This window comes from Jaculus jaculus, chromosome 7 (assembly GCF_020740685.1).
Source record: "Jaculus jaculus isolate mJacJac1 chromosome 7, mJacJac1.mat.Y.cur, whole genome shotgun sequence".
Taxonomy (NCBI): Eukaryota; Metazoa; Chordata; class Mammalia; order Rodentia; family Dipodidae; genus Jaculus; species Jaculus jaculus.
Window position 1 is genome coordinate 54,232,795 of NC_059108.1, and position 23,519 is coordinate 54,256,313.

General features: G+C 39.9%; 1 protein-coding gene across 5 annotated transcripts in view; it reads right to left on the reverse strand.

Annotated features, from left to right (window-relative positions):
• Klhl32 (kelch like family member 32) overlaps positions 1–23,519 on the reverse strand; it is a 265,516-nt gene that overhangs the window by 241,765 nt on the left and 232 nt on the right. For 4 of the 5 annotated variants that reach the window (XM_045154372.1, XM_045154375.1, XM_045154376.1 and 1 more), the window contains exon 2: positions 974–1,074. The exons of the other annotated variant lie outside the window; for it this stretch is intronic. The gene's annotated coding sequence lies outside the window, so the exon portion shown is untranslated. The remainder of the gene's footprint in view (positions 1–973; positions 1,075–23,519) is intronic. 5 annotated transcript variants of the gene reach the window in all.

Genomic DNA, 23,519 nt, shown 5'->3' on the forward strand with positions numbered 1-23,519 from the left:
CAAGAAGGGGGAACAGGATGTGGATAGTACTGATTCTGGGGCTGGAAACCTGCACTTTCAAGCAATGAAATAACATAACCTAGCTGAGGTGTTGGGTGTCTATAATCTGGCACAGGTAGCCACAAAGATGATGTGGGTACTCTGGCTGCTACTGGAGGCAAAGAGGACTTCCCATTTGAGCAAGTGGTGATGCAGCCGGAAAAGATAGTGCTAGCAAATGGAAAGGAATGGCCCAATTACGGGTATGCATTAAGAGAAGGCCAAGAGAATTTCCTAAAGGCTCAAGTATAAACTACAAGAGGAAAAAGCCAAGATTATTCTAAGATTTAAGGTCTAACCATCTAACAATGAGGATGAGGTAGATTTGGAAGAAAAATATTAAAGCAAGTAAAATGATGCTGCTAGATTAATGCTGCTGTTGCATTCTCGCAGCTGGGACAAACACCTGGCCAACTTATGACAGTACAGGGTTTATTTAAAGGGAAGGTTCAGCATGGCAGAGTAGACAAGTAAATAGCACAAGCACTCTGAATGAGCTAGCTCTGAATATCCAGGGGCTGGGCTAACACACGTGAAGGCCTGCCCCAGTAGCACACCTCCAGCAAGCGTTCATCTCCAAAGGCTCCACAACCTTCCCAAATTGCCAACACATGCAGATATGATGAACATTTCATTTAAGCCATGATTTTATTTGTCAAAATCACTTCATGTAATTCTGGTAATGGTCTTTTAAAGACTAACTTCACTGTAGGGTTAATTTCCTTCTAATATAGTCATTATTTTTAGGGAAATAACTGGCCATGGAGAATACAGAAATTTCTACTTAAATTGTTGAACCTTAACCACCCTGGGCCATAGTTATGGGACTGCAGGGTCACTTACCTTCTTATAACCTAATTATATTTATAGTGATATTAGACTTAATCTGCCTGAAAAGTCCTGTTACTGGTTAAAGATGACAAATAAAACATACGTGGACACCAAATGGCTCTTTGCTCAGTGACTTTCTTCAAGGGACTTGTGAAGCTGGGAAAAGGCCCTCTGATGAGATTGGATGTCTTCCAGGAGGTACAGCTGTAGACGGAAAAAGCTCTTTGAACAATGAGATTATATTAATGAAGCTCACCTCTGATGACAAAGAAAATTTAAGCAGTGTCATAAGGAAGTAAAAATTCAAGGCTGACATGGCTGGTGGTTTATTTTTCCTTGGGTGAAAGACATGAAGGTGGAAAACTCCCTCTTCTTTTCTGTAAGTTTAAATCACAACTACTGTCATTTCATGCTATAAAACATAGAGTTTTTTCTCACACTTCTAAATTTATATGTGTGTTTCATTCTCTCTTATTTATTCAGCACATTTGGCCAGTGGACTTCTCTGTGTGGCCATTGTCATTAATACATGCATCAGAATACACATTTAGTCTCAGCAGATGGTCTCAAGGCTATTACTGCCTATAATCTGGCACAGATGGCCCCAAAGATGATGTGGGCAGAAAGACTGCTGCTGATTACCTAATGAGGCTGCAGCCTCCAAGCCATGGGTGGTAAATGCAATTCCACACTAACTCCTTTTTCTCTCTCTCATCTTCTCTTCCTTTCTCTCTCTCTCTCTCTCTCATCTTCTCTTCCTTCCTCTCTCTCTCTCTCTCCCCCCTTCTCTTGTCACAAAGGGAAGTCAAGTCCAGCCTAACTACTTCCATGCACGGCATTTCACTGTGTTTTCTAGAAGGTAAAAGTAATATAAATAAACCAATCTGTTCTGAAATGAGGATTCCTTATGTCCAAATATTCTCCCTTCAACTCAAAAAAACAGTAAATATTAAAAACTTCCCTCCAATGGAATTAAACTGATTTGTATCATATTCAATATCAGAAAAATAATCCTAGTAGTAATGATTCACTTATCAAGGACAGGTTCACACTTGACATCTGCTTTTCTTTCATATATTCTCACTCCACAAAATGACTTCTCTTGCAGTTACAATCAAGCAACATCTCACTGTGCATAGCATGCATCAATATCTAAACTCCATGTATTCTTTCACAGCGATCCAGTGGCAAAGACTTTTTGCCTTTGGGCTGGATAGATGGCTTAGCAGTTTAAGTAGCTTGCCTACAAAGCCAAAGAATGCAGGTTCAATTCCTCAGAACCCACAAGATGCACAAGGTGGTGAATGTGTCCTGAGTTCCTTTCAATAAGCTAGAGGCCCTGGTGCCCATTCTCTATATTTTTCTCTCTATCAGCTCCCCTCACTCTCAAATAAATAAACTTCCAGTCAAGATGGTGTCCACCTAACCTCGCCTTACCTCACAGGGAAGGAAAAGCAAGACTGTTAAGTTTTAGGGTTTTTTTTTAGGGGGTTTCTGATTCTAGTGGGCTTCCGGTGAGAGGGTGTAGAAGAGCAAAATAGGGAATCCACAGATTCCCACACTCTCAGATAGCCCACCAGTCCCCCAGTCCCCTAAAACACCTGTCCTAGCCACAGCCCCAATAAACTGCAGGCCAAGTAGACCCAAGCTAGCAGGCTAGGTCCTCCCCCCTAGGCTTTCCCACCACCAGGCAGAGCTCCACTGGCATGAACACCATCCCAGTCACTGGTCTGTTTGAGCCTTTTGAGAACCGCCCGTGACTGCCGTCCCAGTCATTTTGCCATTCTGTCCAACCTTGATGACCTAGTCTGTGTGTGATCTGTTCCCACCCTACCTTTCTGAGCCCATCCCACTCACCACTACCCTCTTGCACCCCCGAACAGGGAACCTAGGCTAGTGTCTCCACCCTAGCCTTTCTGAAGTCCATGAGCAATTGCTGTCCCACTCACCAGTGGCCCCCATCCCTGGCCAGCAGGCTAGCATCCCACACCCTAGGCTTTCTGAATCATTTAGATGGGCAGAACACAGCAAAAAAGGAGTAGCACAAAAAATCAGATGCAAGTAAATCCAGCTAGATTGCCCAGCCCCACAAGGGAATGATCCAACAAGAGGATATCACAATCATATATATTTATGCACCAAACACAGGGGCACCACAATTCATAAAACAAAACCGACTTGACAACAAAAGAGAAATAACCACCAACATCATCATAGTAGATTTCAATGCTCCACTATCAGCAATAGATAGATCATCCAAACAGAAAATAAACAGGGAAGTAAGAGAGCTCAACACCACCACAGATCAATTAGACAAAAGGGTCATCTACAGAACATTCTCCCCAAAATCCACAGATTACAAACTCTTCTCAGCAGCCCATGGAACCTTCTCTAAAATAGATCATATACTGGATCATAAAGCCTGCCTCCATATATTTAGGAGAATTGACATAATCTCCTGCATGATATCAGATCACAACACTATATTGTTAGAAATTAACAACAAAAGATGAGCCAGGAACCCAACCAACTCCTGGAAATTGAACACACTCTTAAACAATAAATGGTTAGTGGACAACATAAAAAATGAAATGCAAAATTTCTAGAAATGAATGACAATGCGAACACAAAGTTCCAAATCTTATGGGACACAGTGAAAGCGATCCTCAAGGGAAAATTCATTGTGCTAAATGCCTTTATAACAAACAGAGATCCCAAATCAATAACCTAGCCATCCACCTAAAGGCACTGGAAAAACAAGAAATATCCAACCCCAAAAGCTCCAGAGGGAAAGAAATAATTAAGATCAGAGCAGAAATCAATGAATTGGAAACTAAGAAAACAATCAAGAAAATTGATGAAACAAAGAGCTGGTGTTTAAAAAATAAACAGCATTGATAAACCCCTGGCCAATTTAATCAAGTGGAAAAAAAGAAATGCTTCAAATTAACAAAGTTTGAAATGAAAAAGGAGAGATTACAACAGACATAAGTGAAATTAGGCGAATCATCAGGACTTACTTCAAAAACCTCTACACATAAAATTGGATTATATGGAAGAAATGAATGAATTCCTGGACACATACCAATTATCAAAGCTAAACTCAGAGCAGATTAATCTCCTAAGCAAATCTATCACAACCAACGAGATTGAAAGGGTAATCAAAAACCTCCCCCAAAAGAAGAGTCCAGGACCAGATGGCTTCTCAACTGAATTCTATCAAACATTCATGGAAGAACTGAAACCATATTTTATCAAACTGTGCCACACAATCAGAGGACAGGGAAAACTCCCCAACTCCTTTTATGAAGCTAGTATCACCCTAATACCAAAACCATGCAGAGATGCCACAATAAGAGAAAACTACAGGCCTATTTCCCTGATGAACTTAGATGCAAAGATCCTAAACAAAATCCTAACAAACCAAACTCAACAACACATCAAAAGCATTATCCACCTGGATCAAGTACACTTCCTCCTCACTTGGATGTAGGAACGCACAGATGGTTAACATACGGCAATCTATCAATGTAATATGCCATATAAATAAACTTAAACACAAAAACCACATGATCTTTTCAATAGATGCAGAAAAGGCCTTTGACAAAACACATCACTTCATGATCAAAATATTGCAGAGAATAGGCATGGATGGTCTATATCTCAACATACTAAAGGCTATAATATAAATATCCTAAAGCCCAAATAATACTTAATGGGGAAAGAATGAAGGAATTCCCAATGAGCTCAGGAACAAAACAGGGGTGTCCACTCTCACCTCTGCTCTTTAGCATAGTACTGGAAGTCCTAGCTCAAGCAATAAGACAGGAGAAAGAGATAAAATGGATACAATTCGGAAAGGAAGAGGCTAAGTTATCCCTATTTGCAGATGACATGATTCTATACATAAGTGACCCAAGAACCGCCATCTCAAAACTCTAAAAGATGATTAACTCTTTCTCAAGTATCAGCATACAAAATCAATGCACAAAAGTCAGTAGCCTTTCTATATGCAAAAGACAAAGATACAGAGAAAGAAATAAGTAACATTGTCCCATTTTCAATAGCCATCAAAAAAATAAATAAATAAACCTCAGAATAACATTAACCAAGGAGGTGAAAGACCTATACAGTGGAAACATAAAAACACTCAAGAAAGAAATTGATCCAGGCATGGTGGCGCATGCCTTTGATCCTAGCACTCGGGAGGGAGAGGTAGGAGGACTGACATGAGTTCGAGGCCACCCTGAGACTACAGACTGATTTCCAGGTCAGCCTGAGCTAGAGTGAGACTCTACCTCAAAAAAACTTAAAAAAGAAAAAAAAATTGAGGAGGACTTGAGAAAATGGAAAGACCTCCCATGATCCTGGATAGGCAGAATTAACATTGTGAAAATTGCAATCTTACCAAAAGCAATATATAGATTTAACACAATACCAATAAAAATCCCAATATCTTCCTTAATAGAGATAGAAAAAAATGCTCTCAATATTCATATGGAATAGCAGAAGGCTTTGGATAGCCAAGCATATCCTCAGCAAAAGAAACACCTCTGCAGGCATCACCATACCTGATCTAAAGTTATACTACAAAGCCATAGTAATAAAAACAACATGGTTCTGGTATAAAAATAGGAATATAGACCAATGGAACAGAATTGAGGACACGGACTTTGGGTCAGTTAACTACAGCTACTTTATATTTCACAAAGGCCCTAACAATGTAAACTGGAAAAAAGACAGCATCTTCAACAAATGGTGCTGGACAAACTGGATAACCATATGCAGAAAAATGAAACTTGATCCATACATTTCACCATGTACAAAAATCAAGTCCAAATGGATCAAAGACATCAATATAAGACCATAAACTCAGCTACTACTGAAAGAAAAAATAGGAACATTACTCAACATAGGAGTGGGAAAAGACATCCTAAACAAAAACCACAGTAGCTCAGGAAATTAAACAATCACTCAACCATCGGGGTCTCAGGAAGCTGCAAAGCTTTTTCACAGACAATTATACAATAAGCAGAGCCAATAGATTACCCACAGAATGGGAGAAAATTTTTGCTGGATACACATCAGACACAGGCCTAATCTCTAGAAACTACAAAGAACTCAAAAACCTAACCAATAAAAAGTCAAACAACCCACTCACAAAATAGGGCAGAGAACTGCACAGGGAGTTCTCAGAGGAAGAAATACAAATGACAAACACACACTTAATAAAATTTTCAACATCCCTAGTCATCATGGAAATGCAAATTAAAACAACTACAAAATTCCACCTTACCCCAGTAAGGACAGCAAACATTAAAAAATCTAATGACAACAAATGCTAGAGAGGTTGTGGAGAAACAGGAAACCTCATTCAGTGTTTGTGGGAGTAAGCTGGTAAAACCACTACAGAAAGTAATATGGAGACTCCTATAAAGGATAACTATAGAGATACCAACAGAGCCAGTTATTCCCTTATTGGGCATTTACTCTAAAAGCTCCTAACCTCAGCTCAGAGATATTTACTCAATCACAGAAAGATAATCGTTGCATCGTCTCACTCATCTGTGGCTCCTAACCTGAATCTGCCTGAGATGCTGACATACCTAATAAACATCTCGAGGACTGGACAATAGGAGGGGACAAAAAACTGGACCCAAATGGAAATGGTACCATAAAATCCCACATCCTGGAAGACATAGGAAAAAGCCGAATCTTCATCAGGTGTTTAGAGAGAATACCTGAATTACAGGGGCCTGGAGAGGGTATGATAAAGACTATCCTCAACCTTCTTCTGTTTCTCTCTCTCTCTCTCTCTCTCTCTGTCTCTTTCTCTTTCTTCTCTCTTTCTCTTTTATATTACCTATATTTTTCTTCCTTCTTTTCCCTTGGCACTGACCTGTAACTACCAGTACCATCATGTGAGTAACATCCACTGTGAACTGTTGATCAGAGACCTACAAGGTTTCCCAAAAGAAGACAGATTTCTGTCAGAGTACTTGATGACCTACCCACCAAAGGTTAATGCTAAGACTCTAATACTGAAGACACCATATGCTGTTGGGACGGAACATGGAGCAACAAGGCTGGAAACTGGAAGAGAGTCAATTCCCAGACAGTTAGCTTGTATAGTGCCAGAAGGTGCTACATGAGTGACTGGGGGAAAATGACCAACATCTGTCCAAGCAACTCATGCATGATATAAGCTACTCAGCAGCTATCAACCTAGCATGATGCTCACATAAGTGCAATAGTGGCACACAGCCCCAGTAGGTAAACAACTGCTTTTGATTTAGCAAATGGATCTGCTCAGTAGAATGCCATGCCTGGAATGGGGAAACAAGTCAGAACCATATCCAAAAACGAGCCTGCTCTCCAATATCAAGTTCCGACTAATAGTGGGCTACAAGAAGGCCTACACCTATTAAATTCTCTCTAAAATAATGGGCATCCATGTATCTTGCACTGACCACACTCTCTGTTGGAGAGTTTGCTTCTCCTTTTCAGATGGATGCAGAATCTGCACAGAAAATCAGCCCATTACACCTCACCAGGGATCCAGCATAAGCCATAGAGTTGGTGGGGTAATGAGCAAGAGCTGCTTTCTTGATGAACCTGGTATCAGCACAGGGTGAAGGAGATAGACACAGAGAACACTCACCCCTACCAAATCAGATATCCAGAGATGCAGAGACTCCTGTCACTAAAGAGACCTAAAATGAACCCAATGTTGCTCAGGGAAATTTGTGGAAGAGGGGCAGAAAGAGTGTTAGAGCCATAAGCTGGATCACTATGCACAAAGACATTGCCTCTCCCCCATACCTGAAGGCCACCCCCACAATGCAAAACCCACAGTCCTCATGGGGGAATGACAGGGAGAAGGCAAATGATGGTACCATCGTGGCTGTATATACACTATACACATAACCAATAAAAATTAATATTTTATTTATTATTTATTTATTTACTTGAGAGAGAATGGGCATGCCACGGCCTCCCGCTGCTGCAAATAAACTCTCTGCTCCCAGAATCCTGCTACATCCGTAGTACTGCACAGTACTACTAGAACTAGTGCTGCATCTCTGCTGCTGCACGGCACCCTGGCACTAGAGCTGCATCTCTGCACTCACAGGAAACATAACACTCCCCAGCTGGCTTATACCATGCCATATAACCATATAATCACCACCAAGGCTATAAAGCATTAAATAAAAACTATGTGATTCTATCTCACACAGAAATGTACAATATTTTAAGAATTTGTGTTATATTTTTATTTATTTGAGAGACAGAGAAAGAAAGAAAGAAATAGGCACATAGAAAGAGAGAGAGAATGGGTGTACCAGTGCCTCAGGCCTCTGCAAACTTCAAACACTTGTGCCACCTTGTGCATCTGGATTATGTGGGTCCTGGGGAATCGAACCCAGGTCCTTTGGCTTTGCAGGCACGCACGTTAACCACTAAGCCAATGTACATTTTTTTAATTATTTATTTATTTATTTGAGAGCAACAGACACAGAGAGAAAGACTGATAAAGGGAGAGAGAGAATGGGCGCACCAGGGCTTCCAGCCACTGCAAACAAACTCCAGACGCGTGCGCCCCCTTGTGCATCTGGCTAACATGGGACCTGGGGAACCAAGCCTCGAACCGGGGTTCTTAGGCTTCACAGGCAAGCGCTTAACCACTAAGCCATCTCTCCAACCCCAATGTACATTTTTTAAATCATTCTAAGCACTATACAGACAATATGACTAAAGTATAATGAAAGTTCTCTGCAGCAATCTACCTGCTTAGTTGTCCTGAAATTTAAATAGTAAAATAAAAACCAATTTCACCATAAGGGTGTTAATCATACATCATGTCATCTATCCTGGTGGGGGGCTGTGCCTGGTTCATAAAGAACAGCCTGTACTGTTTAAAGGTCACTGAGTATCTAGAGAGCTATATGACTGATTCTTTGCAGTGTGAATTACCAGAAAGTGGCAGTCCAGATCAGAGCAGCATGACTAGTCCAGGAAAGGTGGAAAGAGGAAACAAGAGTGTGTGTAGGTCACCATGCCCAATAGTGGCTCCCAGGTTAAATCCACAAGTCACCAAAGGGTTTAATGCACAAATGACTCAGCACCAATGCAGACTTTAACACACTAAGTAGGCAGAATCCAGGAACCTATGTTTTAAAAAGTAGCCCAGGTCATTCTGAAGATCAGCCTGCTTGTAAGCTCTGGACTGGACTCAACTGTAGAACAGGGGTAAACATGAATTTGTAAAGCAGCTCCCAAGTGCTGTTAATGTAAACAGAGTATACAAGTACTTTTAAAGTATATATAAATTTGGACTGGAGAGATGGCTTAGTGGTTACGGTATTTGCCTGCAAAGCCAAAGGACCCAGATTCAATTCTCCAGGACCCACATAAGCCAGATGCACAAGGGCCATATGTGTCTGGAGTTTGTTTGCAGTAGCTAGAGGCCCTGGTCTGCCTATTTTCTCTGTGTCTGTCACTCTCCTCTCTATCTCTCTGCTTGCAAATAAATTAATAAAATTTATTAAAGTATATATAAATTTGTTCTCATAAACAATGGTATGTAAAAAGCAAGATTCTTCATGTTATCCCAACTTACAACACAATAGGCACAATTTGCTCCAAGGATCAAACAAAATTGAAGACTCAAGGAACCTGATTCCCCTCACCTTGCCCTGCTTGGTCACCCTACTGAACCCACCCAACACTACCAGTAAGTAGCTGTGAACTTTGCTCCAGTACCCAAGCCACCACATTTTCCTCAAGGAAAATGCCTCAGTAACTCTGACTCTGCCTTTGGAAGCCTTGAAACTCCAGCAACAAATTAATTGTAGATTTATCATGCTCAACACTGACATCATTAACATGGAACAAATAAAAACCTGACAACTTTGTGAATGATTATAAGATCATAAAAGGCAAATGTATCACAGTCTCACAGATGAGACACTAAGACTCACAGAAGAGAACTTCAGTAAAAAGCCAAATTAAATGCTATGTAGAAAGGCCAAAGGAACATGGTAAATTTCTCAAATGAAATTTTCTCAGTTACAAAACTCCATCTGTAAGTGACAGTAAGTACGTCCAAGAAGTGAAAATGGCTAAAGAAAATAAGCTATGTTCCAATTAAATCAGAATGTAGGTACTTAATGAGGAACCCCAAAAGTCTTTAGCCTTTGAGTTCTCAGAAACAGACAGACAGAAAGAAAAAAAAGAATAAATGAAAGAAAGAGAGAGAAAAGAATCAGCCACAGCAAGCTGAGAAAGACTAGAGAGGATTTTCAAAGCTACAGGGTTACTTGATGATCTCTATACCACTGTCTACCACAAAAATAGCATTTTCAAATCTCCTTCAGGGAATTCCAGAGAAATTAGTAACTACCAAACACATAGTAAACATGAAGTCACAATATTGCTTTAAAAACACTGAAATAAATTAATACATGTATACATAGACACAGATATAAGCAGAGCACATTTGGCATAAGAAATCTTTTCCTAGCCAGATGTGGTGCACACCTTTAATCCCTGCACTTGGGAGGCAGAGGTAGAAGGATCAACATGAGTTCAAGGCCACCCTGAGACTACATAGTAAATTCCAGGTTAGCCTGGGCTAGAGCAAAACCCTACCTTGAAAAACCAAGAAACAAAAACAAACAAACAAAAAACCAAACAAAACAAAAAAATCTTTTCCTTAGGGACTGTGGTACTTTGAAATGTCCACTAATAGACTCAGGTGTCTTATTAAAGTTTGTAACTTAGATTTCCAGCCACATGGCTGGAAGAGGTGTCACTGTGGGTGGATCCTGGGGTCCAACAGTAAGGTGTTACTGGGGGCAGATCTGATTTCCAGACTAAAGGTATGCAGAGTAGTCTAGCTCTGCCTGGGTCCCTGCTGTTTGCTGCCTGGAAGTGCTTGCTCGTGGTGCTCGCTGGTGATGGTTTCTCTCTGCTTGGATCTGGGAAAGGGGGAAGCCTCTTCCACCATTATGGAATTTCCCCCTGGATGTGTAAGGTGAAGTAAATCCTCCATAAACAGTCCAAGTTGGATGTCCACCTCAGGAATGTGGAGCCGACTCCAACAAGAGCCCTCTTCCTAGTACATTGTATGATAAAAACAGAACTTAGCTTACTCTGTGGGTTCCTAGATTGTACTATAAAGGTAACTTCCTACAAATGTTCTTTGCTGTTACCACTAGAACAGGCACCAACCAGTGTGCTGGGCTGCTAGTAGTTCCCACTGTTGTCTAAGCAGAGAGGTGACCTTGAAAGAAGTCAAGACATACTAACCTCATTTATACCCCAGGATATTAAAGTCCTCAATGTTAGATGAAGAAAAATTACTCTGTACCATTCAAGGATGAGGAAAATCTGGACAAAAGATCAGGAAAAGAAAAGGGAGTGGTGCAGAGCAAGGAAAAGATTTAGCTAAGAAAGCATTCTCTTTGGGAAGAAAATAATCCTAACAGACTTGAAAGAAGAGCCAAAGAATTTTTTTGGGAGGGCCTGGTGAAGTGTTGGCCTTTTCATAAAACTTACATAATTCATCATGAAGGAAAACCCTCAGTTGTCAACTAGCAGATCCATACCCACAAGGTACTTGATACTACTATTATTAATTCCACAAGGGACCTCAAGGGTAGGTAGCTCTGTGCTTTTTATATGTGGGGACCCCTCAAGAGATTTTACAACATAACCTGTGAGAGCTTCCTAGGCAAAAGGAAATTGAACCTCCCTCCTTTTCTCTATGGCCATGCTGTATGTAGCTCTAGGAGCTGCACTAAAGAGGGTTAGTGGCTATCCAGAGAGGAAATACACCATTGCCCCAAGATGCACACTTCTTTCCCTGAGAAAATCTTCCCAGGCAGGACACATGACTTAGCATCATAACATGCTAAGGGCCTAGCTCCTTTTAAAGGATGGCATTCATTCCTAGGGTACATGAAGGTTATGTAGATCCCTCCTGTATTAGAAGGAATGCAGCAGTGTGGAAGGCAAGGAGTGAGGAAAAGGTAAGTACTGGGCTTTTATCACACAAGTAATTGGGCTAAATGTTTCAATGCACATCTTACAATGTTAGGATAATCCTGTAACATTGATCCTGAGAGTCCTCCTGAACGCAAGTACTGGACATTTAATCCCCAAGAAAGAGCAACTTGAGGTGTATGTGGCCTTTGGAAGATAATCACGTTAGCAGCTTTACAGAGGAAGACAAACAAGCTGGCAACTTGCTCTGTCTTGCCATGACAGGCTGCCATGAGAAAAGCCTCACTAGATGCCAGTTCCATGTTCTTGGACTTCCTCATCTCAAGAACCAGAAATAATCCAGATCCTTTGTACACTGCCCACTCTGCTATGTTTAGCTGCAACAACAGAAAACAGACTAAGGTGACCTGTGACATATGTAACTGAATTCCTTTTACAGATGAAGAAAAAGAGACCTGGAAGGGACATGTCACTGGACTATGAATCATATAGGCACCAGCGATCAGATTAGGTATTCAAACCCAGGCTCCAACGTCTGTTTATGCCATACTACTTTGCACTTTCAATTCTAAAACTAAAAATTATAAATAAAAAGCTTCAAAGTAACATTTCTAAATGAGGTATCAGGGTTTGTGTCATTAAAAAAATTGCAAAATGCCTCCTCCACTGCTCTTACTGCCTGTGCATTAGCATCAAGAGTGTTCCCATGACGCAATCAGCTAGGATTGGGATACTTATCCCATCAATATCCTGCATGCTGTCAGGGTGGGGAACTGGCTCCTCTGGTATGAAATGTAGTCTTTATTATGCCTCAAATAAATACACAGTAGAATGTTGTAGCACCCACAAAAACTGCCAAAGATTTTACCTCTCTAATTAAAAAGTATCTTAATCAGATTGGCTATTTTAATATTCCAAAGCAAAGAGCTGTTTTAGACAAATTTACATCTTTCACAGCTTTTGCCATATGTGGAACTAATGGGACTCCAAGTCATTTGTGAAACTGTTAATTTATTATACACAATTCTTTTAAAAATTTCACCAAAATCTTTAATGCCATATGTCCAAATCAAGTTAAATTAAATGCATCAATGCATTAAAATGTGCTATGAAACAGGGAAAGACCAAATGAAGTAAGAAGAAAGTGGACAGCTTCATCTGCTGAATGGCTCTTAAGCAACTTTTACAAGGAAGGGGCTGGGAATAAAGGACCCACTTAGAAGTGGCCAGGACCAGGAAAAAGGTGGATGAAACTGACTCTGTTAATTCCCAAGAAGAGGTAAAGCAAGATCTTCTATGGAAATTTGTTACTGTTGTTTTGGTGCTTATGTATTCCAGGCTGGCCACAAAATGGCTATATAGCCAAGGATGATCTTGAACTTCTGATCCTCTTGCTCCACCTCCCAAGAGTGCTGGACGATAGCATGTGCTTTATAGCATAGCATATTTCTGGTTTATGCAGTGTTGGGCATTGTGCATGTAAGGCAAGCACAATATCAACTGAGCTACCTCCCAACCCTTGTAGAGAAAATTATGAAGATGAACTCATCAAACTGGAAAAAACATAACTCAGTCTATCTTGACTCTCATCAAAGACCCAGTTTAGAAGGTTAAGAGACTTCCAGTTAAGATGGCAGCGTAGGTACCACGTCAAAGCAGCCTAGGGGGGAAAAAGACCAAAAAAACACAGCAAAATACACACTTTTACTAAAAAGTGAGGTGTATAGGAAAATGAAGCAGCAGCGGAGAAGTAGAAGAGATCCAGAGCATCCAGAGCCCGCACAGGCCAGCAAAAGTGGCCCCAGAAGCTCCACCAGCTGTGGTGACGGCAAAGCCGCCAGACTCAGCTACAGCCACAGGAAAAGCCAGGTACAGGGATTTTCGACTCACACCGGCAATCTCCGCAGCTCAAGAAACATGAAGGAAGAGCGGCAGTGAGCAATGGAGGAACAGACCACGAGGTAGAAGAACATGTGAAACAGCAAGAGAACCAGAACAGCTGAGGCTCCCTCCCCTCCCCCACCACCTGAGCCCGGCTTCAATGAACAGAGCAGTAGTCCTGGGACCGGCCACGCCAACTTGAGCTGACAGCAAGACCCAAGCAGGAGCAGAGTCCGGCAGCAACATCAGCGGCTCCAGCACAGGTAACAGCAGCCCCAGCGGCAGCAGATCCAGTAACAGCAGCAGTGGCAGACCCAGCAGCAGCAGCCTCAGTGGCAGTGGCGGCAGTGGACCCAAGAGCAGCAGCTTCAGCAGCAGCGGTGGCTCGAGCAGTGGCAGCTACAGCAGCAGCAGCAGAGGCAGCAGCAGCGGTGGGCACAGCAGTGGCTACAGACCTAGGAGGCAGCTTGAGCAGCAGCAGTTCCAGCAGCGGGGGTGTTGATCTGCAGGGCCACAGTTGCCAGGCTCGGTTTTTCCTGCAGGAAAAGCCAGTGCCCAGCTACAGAAATCAGAACAGCAGCCCGACAACTCAGGCAGGAACCTGACTGAGACCAAACTCATCCAAGGTAACTGGGATTGCACCAGGGAAGGGTCTCACTTGGTCACAAGCTGACTTGGATCCCTCAAGAGACCAAAAATCTTAACCTCTTTGTTGAAAGAGGATCTGGTTGTTATAATAAACACTCTGGCATACATACATGGGGCAGTTTTTAATTGAATGGGTACAGCGTTTAGTTAACTTTTAGAATCTACCTGTACTTTATTCCACTCAGTCTACTTGAATACTCCCACAGCAGGGAAACTCAACCCCTAGGAGCACCTTTGTAGATACTCTGAGAGTCTTAAGAGCCACACCTAACACCTTAAGCTCCTACCCTGAAAATATATAACATCAAATCAATTGATACAGCTAAGAATACCCAGCTAGCTAGAAAATCCAAGCATTAACTTAATCCAAGATGCAAAAATATATACATTATAACACAAGAAACACTAAAAAGCAAGACGATATAAATCCACCTAAAAGTATTAATGCATCAGAAATGACCTCCAGTGAGAATGAGTTAGAGGAAATGCCTGAGAAAGAGTTCAAAAGAATGATTGTAAATATGTTCAAAGAAGTCAGAGAACAAATCAAAGGAGTCAAAGAGGAACTCAAAGAGGAAATCAAAGGAATCAAAGAAGACGCAGGACACCAATTCCATGAAATAAAGAAGGCAATACAAGACATAAATAAGGAAATAGAAATAATAAAGATAAACCAGTCAGAATTACTAGCAATGAAGAATACAGTTAATGAAATAAAAAACTCTGTAGAAAATCTCAACAGAATGGATGAAGAGAAGGACAGAATATCTAAGCTAGAAGACCAGGTGGAAGATCTAATACAGTCCAACAAAGAGAAAGACAAACTTATAGAAAAGTATGAGTAGGAATTTCAAGATATTCAGGACACTATGAAAAGATCAAATATAAGAATTCAGGGCATAGTAGAAAGAGAAGAATTCCACTCCAAAGGCATAGTAGGCACCTTCAACAAAATCATAGAAGAAAATTTCCCCCAAATTGGGAAAGGGGTGCCAATGCAGACACAGGAAGCCTTTAGAACCCCAGCCAGACAAAACCTGGAAAGAACCTCTCCTCGCCATATTATAATCAAACTACCAAACACACACACCAAAGAAAAAATATTGAAAGCAGTTAGAGAGAAAAATCAACTTACCTACAAAAGCTAGCCCATCAGGATTACAGCAGATTATTCAACACAAACTTTTAAAGCCAGAAGGGCTTGGAGTGATATATTCCAAGTTGTGAAAGATAACAACTGTCAACCAAGGTTACTTTATCCTGCAAAGCTATCCATTCAAATAGACTGAGAAATAAGGACATTCTATGACGAAAGCAGATTAAAGGAGTATTTGAAGACAAAACCAGCTCTACAGAAAATACTTGATAGAATCCCCCATGCTGAAGAAAAGGAAAAGCACACATACAAGGAACCTGGAAAAAACAAGCAATATTCAAATACTAGTTAACACAAGAGAGCACAGGTAGAACTGGAACCACAAAAAAAAAAAAAAAATTGCAAACATAAATGCACACCTTTCAATAATATCTCTTAATATCAACGGCCTCAATGCCCCAACGAAAAGACATAGGTTTGCAGACTGGGTTAAAAAGCAGGATCTTACAATTTGTTGTCTCTAAGAAACTCACCTTTCTACAAAGGATAGACATTATCTTAGGGTGAAAGGTTGGAAGACGGTGTTTCAAGCAAACGGACCTAGAAAACAAGCAGGGGTTGCTATCCTAATATCTGACAAGGTAGACTTTAGTCCAACAGTAGTCAAGAAAGATAAGGAAGGTCACTTTTTATTAATTAAGGGCACACTCCAACAGGAGGACATTACAATTCAAAACATATATGCACCTAACATGAGGGCTCCCAAAATCTTCAAACAAACACTATTAGAACTAAGGTCACAGATAACACCAAACACAGTTTTGGTGGGTGACTTTAACACCCCACTCTCATCAAATGACAGGTCATCCAGGGAAAAAAATAAACAGAGATGCATCTAGACTAAATGAGGTCATAGAAGGAATGGACCTAACAGATATATACAGGACATTTCATCTAAAGGCTGCAGAATATACATTCTTTTCAGCAGCACATGGAACATTCTCTAAAATAGACCATATATTAGGACACAAAGCAAACCTTAACAAATTCAGGAAAATTGAAATAATTCCTTGCATTCTATCTGACCACAATGGAATTAAACTACAAATCAGTAGCAAGAAAGGCTATAGAACATACACAAAATCATGGAAACTAAACAATACACTAATAAATGATGAATGGGTCAATAAAGAAATCAAGAAGGAAATCAAAAAAATTTATAGAGTCAAATGATAATGAGAACACAACACATCAAAATCTCTGGGACACAATGAAGGCAGTTCAAAGAGGTAAATTTACAGCCTTAAGTGCCTATATTAAGAAATTAGAAAGTTCACAAGGAAACAACCTAATGCTTCCCCTTAAAACCTTGGAAAAAGAAGAACAAGTCAAACCAAAAATCAGTAGGCAGGAAGAAATAATAAAGATTAGGGCAGAAATTAATGAAATAGAAACAAACAAACAAAAGAAAACAATCCAAAGAATTAATGAAACAAAGAGTTGGTTCTTTGAAAGGATAAACAAGATTGATAAACCCTTAGCAAACCTGACCAAAAAAAGAGAGAAGAGACACAAATTAATAAAATCAGAGATAAACAAGGTAACATCACAACAGATTCCAGAGAAATTCAAAAAATCACAGGGACATAATATAAACGCATATACTCCAAAAAGTATGAAAATCTGAAAGAAATGGATGATTTCCTTGATTTATATGACCTACCTAAATTAAATCAAAATGAGATTAATCACTTAAATAGACCTATAACAAACATGGAGATCCAAACAGTTATCAAAAAGCTCCCAATTAAAAAAAGCCCACGACCAGATGGATTCACTGCTGAATTTTACCAGACCTTTAAGGAAGAGCTAACACCATTGCTTCTTAAGCTTTTCCAGAAAATAGAAAAAGAAGGAATTCTACCAAACTCCTTCTATGAGGCCAGCATCACCCTGATACCAAAACCAGGCAAAGATAGAACAAAAAAAGAAAATTACAGACCAATCTCCCTCATGAACATAGATGCAAAAATTCTCAACAAAATATTGGCAAACAGAATACAAGAGTATATCAAAAAGATCATTCACCCTTACCAAGTAGGCTTTATCCCAGAGATGCAGGGATGGTTCAACATACGCAAATCTATAAATGTAATACATTACATAAATGGGTTGATGGACAAAAATCACATGATCATCTCATTAGACGCACAGAAAGCATTTGACAAAATCCAACATCACTTCATGATAAAAGTCCTACAGAGACTGGGAATAGAAGGAACATATCTCAATATAATAAAGGCTATTTATGACAAGCCTACAGCCAACATATTACTAAATGGGGAAAACTGGAAGCTTTTCCACTAAAATCAGGAACAAGACAAGGGTGTCCACGGTCCCCACTTTTATTTAATATAGTTTTGGAAGTCTTAGTCATAGCAATAAGGCAAGAGACACACATAAAAGGGATACAAATGGAAAGGAAGAGATCAAGTTATCATTATTTGCAGATGACATGATTCTATACATAAAGGACCCTAAAGACTCTACTAGCAAACTGTTAGAGCTGATCAAAACCTACAGCAATGTAGCAGGATATAAAATAAATACACAGAAATCAGTAGCCTTCATATATGCTAACAACAAACACACAGAGGATGAAATCAGAGAATCACTCCCGTTCACAATTGCATCAAAAAAAAATAAAGTACCTTGGAATAAACCTAACCAAGGAAGTAAAAAATCTCTACAATGAGAACTTTAAAACACTCAAGCGAGAAATTGCAGAAGACACTAGAAAGTGGAGAAACATACCTTGTTCCTGAATTGGAAGAATCAATATTGTGAAAATGGCAATCTTACCAAAAGCAATCTACCCATTTAATGCAATCCCTATCAAAATTCCAAAAGCATTCTTCATGAAAATAGAAAAAACAATCTAAAAATTCATTTGGAATCACAAAAAACCTCGAATATCTAAAATAATACTGAGCAACAAAAATGAGGCTGGTGGTATCACCATACCTGATTTTAACCTATTCTACAGAGCCATAGTAACAAAAACAGCATGGTACTGTCACAAAAACAGACATGTAGATCAGTGGAACAGAATAGATGACCCATATGTAAGCCCAAGTAGCTATAGCCACCTGATATTCGATAAAAATGCCCAAAATACTCATTGGAGAAAAGACAACCTCTTCAACAAATGGTGTTGGGAAAACGGGATATATATCTGCAGAAGGATGAAAATAGATTCTTCTCTCTTGCCATGCACAAGAATTAAGTCCAAATGGATTAAAGACCTTAACATCAGACCTGAAACTCTGAAACTGCTAGAAGAAAAAGTAGGGGAAACTCTCCAACATATTGGTCTTGGCAAAGACTTTCTGAATACAACCCCAATTGCGCAGGCAATAAAACCACAGATTAATCACTGGGAATTACCTTGGGATATTTTTTTATAATCATGGAAAATGCTAATAAAAATTTTTAAAAAATTTAAAAAAGACCCAGTTTAGTAAGAAAGAGGCTCCTTATATGCTATGTTCATAATATTTCACACATGGCCAAATGTGTCTGTGAATAGAAAATCATCACATTGGTTTCTGTTGTACTTGATAGGAATTAAAATCCCTCCAACTTTAAAGTGAATTCTTGTCCCTTGTGCAGGACTCTGGGGTTTTCTAATTTTCCTCATCCTATTAGCTCAATCATCATTCTCACAAGACAACTATCCTCTCTGATCTAGTGCCTGAATTCAAGAGTAACTCCCACTTGCTTGTCACTTTCCTTTCTGATCTCCATTCAAGTAACTAATAAAAATGTTTACCCAGTCGGGCTGGAGAGATGGCTTAGCGGTTAAGCGCTTGCCTGTGAAACCTAAGGACCCTGGTTTGAGGCTCGGTTCCCCAGGACCCACGTTAGCCAGATGCACAAGGGGGTGCACGCATCTGGAATTTGTCTGCAGTGGCTGGAAGCCCTGGCGTGCCCGTTCTCAATCTCTCTCTCTCTCTCTCTCTCTGTCTCTTTCTCTCTTTGTCTATCACTCTCAAATTTAAAAAAAAAAAAAAAATGTTTACCCAGTAAGGGTCAAAAGCAAATACCTGTCACCAAAGATGTTCTAGATTTGAGGAACCTTGACAAATAGCTAATCATTTTGAGAACAGGGAAATGGCTAGCAGGTAACTTACATTTCTCCTCACTTGTTCCACATATATGAAATGTGACTTCATCAAAAAATATTTCTAACATTAAACTACTTATCCACAAAAGCCTCACTATCCTCCAAATGACTGTATCTTTTATAGTACAATTTCCCAGAATCCCTGTATGCTTCTGTAGTCTCCAGTGCCTCTCCTGGTCTCTTTCAGCAATTTGTCTTCCTCTACGAGGTCATTCATACCCAGTGCCTTTCTCTTGTTACACTTGCCCTTGGAAACCATATTTCTCCCCATAGAATTGACCATCCCTTCACCTACAATTAGCTCATCTCCATCAGCTATCACTGGCATGTTTCCAATTTGACTTTCTGACAATGCCTCTTATGTTCTAATAGGTAAAATGATCTTCAGTTTATATATCTACCCAACTACCAATTCTAGCACTGATCCCTCTTCTACATACATAGAATGAAACTAATCTCTACAACCTTATTTTTTCCCATGTCTATCTTTCAATGGAATAATCTTCTCTTTGGCACAGTGGCTCACTCATCCTAGGTATCTGTGCTTGCTATACACTATACTACTGAGCTATATCCCCAACCTGGAGTCTTCTACTTCCATTATAGATTTAAGCATTCAACTGCCTCAAAATTGCCATGGTGTACATGTCTACAACCACTACTAGGTAGCAGGCAAAACAGGAACACCATGTGCAAAGAAAAGCTGAGGTTTAATTTTTTTTTTTTTTTTTTTTCAGGCTTGGGAGATGGTTCTGTGAGTAACCTGCTGGTCATGCAAATGTGAGAACATGAGTCCTGATCTCTGGCTAGCTACACTCACCAAACCAGAAAATCAACCTTTCACCTCCACTCACTCCTGCACACATGCATACCACACACATTTTTCTGTCATTGTTTTAGTCTTAGATTCTTCTTCTGTAAAATAGAAATAAGACACTGCTTTATATGGTTTTAACAGAAGATTTACAGAAAGTAGCCTGAGAAGGGGACTCAAAGCTAATGCCACCAGGAACAAGAGATGCTTTCTCTGAATCCTTGAGGGACAGAGAGCTCTTCAGGGACTCAGCCAGGACTCTGTTAGGACAGTATCAACTAGTATCTGCCCACCCTTGACCGAAGAACAGTGTTTGGAATCAGCTAACAACTGCAATGCTTTTACTCTCTCCTAAAACTTCCTCCAGCCTTTAATCTGAGCACTTGGGAGGCAGCCTAGGCCTGGTTTGGTAAGCCCTACCTTGAAAAATCAAAAGATCATCTTGTCATTGTGATTGAAACATGAGAAAATGGCAGCTTCATTTCAAGATGCTTTTAAGGAGTAAAAAGCATTCACTACTCTAGGGTGTTGGGATTTAACATCTCTCTGCATCCAATAGATTTTGTTCCTTAGGCATTTTGCAGCATTCTGTGGTGGGTTTTAACTAATCATTTGTCTTAATGGGAAGTATGGACTAAAATCCACAGGTCCTTTTCCTGACCAATTTAAAAAAAAAGATGTTTTAAAATATTATTTATTTATTTGAGAGAGGGAGAGTGAAGAGGTGGAGGGGAGAACATGGGCATGCCAGGAACCCCAGCCACTGCAAATGAAGTCCAGATACATGTTGACACTTTGTGCATGTGGCTTACATGGGTCCTGGGAAATCGGACCTATGTCCTTAGGCTCTGTAGGCAAGCCCCTTTCCTGCCAAGCCATCTCTCAAACCCTCTGATGAACTTCTTATTCAACCTCTTCCTAGAAGGCCTATAGATGTCCCTCAGATTCCTGGGCAACTGGTTCCAGGACCTCTCTAAATACCAAACATTAAGGTATTCAAGTCTCTTATGTAAATTGCACAGTATTTGCATAAGGAAAGTGCATGTCCTCTGTGGACTTTAAATATCTCCAGGCACTTGGAACAACTAGTAAAATGTCAATGCCATGGAAATAGTTGTCACACTGTATTATCTAAACAATAAATGACAAGAAATAAATGTGCACATTTTCAGCGTAGAAACCATCTTTCCACATATTTTTATCTGCAGTTGGTTCACAGAACCTGTGGATATGCCTGACCAATTATATCCAACTGATTTTTTTTTTTTCTATTACCTCTTAGCCCTGTGCAAGGACAAAAAATTAAGCCAGGAATGTTAGAAGTTTCCAAGCTGTAAGTGCTTTTGTTTCATCAGATTCAAAAATGCCCATATGGTAATGCATCATGCTTCTCTCTGAGGTAAAATAGAATAGAGATAAAAGAAATCTGAGATAATACAGCTGAGACATGCAGGGAAACTGAGGCCATACAGAAGGGATTCAGGAAACCTCAGACACAAACCTGTACCTGTTTACTCAAGAATGGATGCAATGCATTCATTAGAGACTCTAATACTGAAATTAGGACCTCTGGTCATTTTTACACTAACAGACAGATGTATGAGTACACATCAGTATTTTTGCAGAGAATAAAACTGTAGAATTGGATGACAACTCAGTAGTTAAGGACTGCAAACCAGTAGGGCACAGGTGGCCCAGATACATTTTCAATGTAGTCCTCATGGTTTTTAAAATTAAGACACTTCATATTAACAAAATCCAGTGGTTTTCTTTTCCTTGAAATCCTGGCACATTACTCCTACCAGATCTTCTCCCCTTCTCAATCTCACCTGTCAGGACCCAAATCTCAAAAAAAAAGGGGGGGGGGATTTCCTGACTTCACAGTGAATGAAATTCTTTTTAAAGGAAAAAAAAAATTCTGGAAAAGTGCTTTGTAAATTATGATGTTGGGCGTTTGTCACCACTGCTCTTCTCCTGGTAGATCTTCTCCCACTTGCCTATCTTGGTCATTAACTGGCTTCCTGTTGCTTATGTTATCAAGCCATTTGTCACATCTCAGGGTCTAAATTATTTAAATTAAATAATTTGCTAATATTTAATAATATTAAATAATATTTCCCTTGTTTTATATAACAGGAGGTAGAAAGGTGATCAGATACCAAAGAAAAGAAAATGAATTGCTAAAGGCCACTGGAGCTTTACTAAGCCATTTCTATTTGTGATGAAAGAGTGAAATTAATGGAAATATAAGTACTGGATTGCCAACGACTTCAAGTGCTGGGTTATAAATTCACCCTCTAGGCACCTGGGGCCTCAAGACAAAACTGGCAGCCCCAGTCTTAGGGATTCTGATGGTTCACATGGACCTCATTAGTGTTTTTATAAAGGATTCAGTACTTAGAAGAAAACATTAACCTTTTAATATGAGACTTATATTCTCGAGTATTAAACAAAGCAAACATATCTACCTCTGTCAACATATAGACCATGTTTCCTAGTTGTTAAGAAATGACTTTCATAAATGGAAAGAGGTGACAAAAGTTACACTTAAATAATGATGCATTGAACACAGAAATGTTACAAAAGACCTATGTCTTGAATGCTCCTTGGCTACTTCAAGATTCACAAAAGCTACTCCTGTTCTGGTCAACTTACAGCAGACTTGGTGTAGGGAGTCACAGTTAAATCGGCTTTCTTTGTAAAATCACCAAAATGGGAGTTACAACATTCCATTGAAAATATCATCTAATTGATCCTTTTAAAGCATATCCTACAGTACAATTACGACTTTAAAAAAAGTTGAATGAAACCGTTGCCTGAATACAAATTAACAAATGCTAAATTGCCACAAGGTCTTCAACGAATGCTTTATTTTTAAAATAAAAATCAATCGCACTGAAGATACGAGTTGGTTTGATATATATGTCCCAAGGCTGATGTTTAAGCAAGTCTCCTTGGCAACCGAGAAGCATAGTGCATAGGGGGCTGGGGGAGGGGAGGGCGACTCCAGGGTTGGG